This window comes from Haliaeetus leucocephalus, unplaced genomic scaffold (genome assembly GCF_000737465.1).
Source record: "Haliaeetus leucocephalus isolate CR32 unplaced genomic scaffold, Haliaeetus_leucocephalus-4.0 Scaffold219, whole genome shotgun sequence".
In the NCBI taxonomy this organism is placed as follows: domain Eukaryota; kingdom Metazoa; phylum Chordata; class Aves; order Accipitriformes; family Accipitridae; genus Haliaeetus; species Haliaeetus leucocephalus.
This window is the reverse complement of record NW_010972655.1, coordinates 183,587-183,990: the sequence shown is the minus strand read 5'-3', so window position 1 is coordinate 183,990 and position 404 is coordinate 183,587. Positions and strand designations below refer to the sequence as shown.

The 404-nt window shown below is 75.2% G+C and overlaps 1 protein-coding gene across 3 annotated transcripts in view; it reads left to right on the top strand.

Annotated features, from left to right (window-relative positions):
* S100A10 (S100 calcium binding protein A10) overlaps positions 1-404 on the top strand; it is a 2,269-nt gene that overhangs the window by 345 nt on the left and 1,520 nt on the right. The window contains exon 1 of one of the 3 annotated variants that reach the window (XM_010566854.1): positions 13-74. The exons of the other annotated variants lie outside the window; for them this stretch is intronic. The gene's annotated coding sequence lies outside the window, so the exon portion shown is untranslated. Of the gene's footprint in view, positions 1-12; positions 75-404 lie in introns of those variants that run through there. 3 annotated transcript variants of the gene reach the window in all.

Here is a 404-nt window from a genome sequence, read left to right as displayed (position 1 = left end):
CCCCGCCGTGCCTATCCCGGGCGGCGCCGCGTCCCGCCACTGCCCGCTCCGCGCCGCGCCGCTCCGCACCGCCCGTGAGTACCGGGGGGCACAGGGGGCGACCCTCCACCCCCTGTTGGGGCCCGAGGCTGCATCCTACTCGGGGGACCCCATTCCTGCATCCCGCTTGGGGGAGGGGGGCGGGAAATCGCGCACCCTGCTTGGGGGGGACTCAATCCTGCACCCCTCATTTAAAGGGGGGATTCCCCCCCCCCCCCGGCAGGCCCCCCGCCGGCTGGGGAGTCCTAGTCCTGCCCCCCCTGCCAGAGGGGGACCCCAATCCTGCCCCTCCCGGTAGGGGTGGCCCCCATCCTGCCCCCCCCCCCCGGGACCTCTGGGCATTGCCCCCCCCCGTTAAAGGGGGA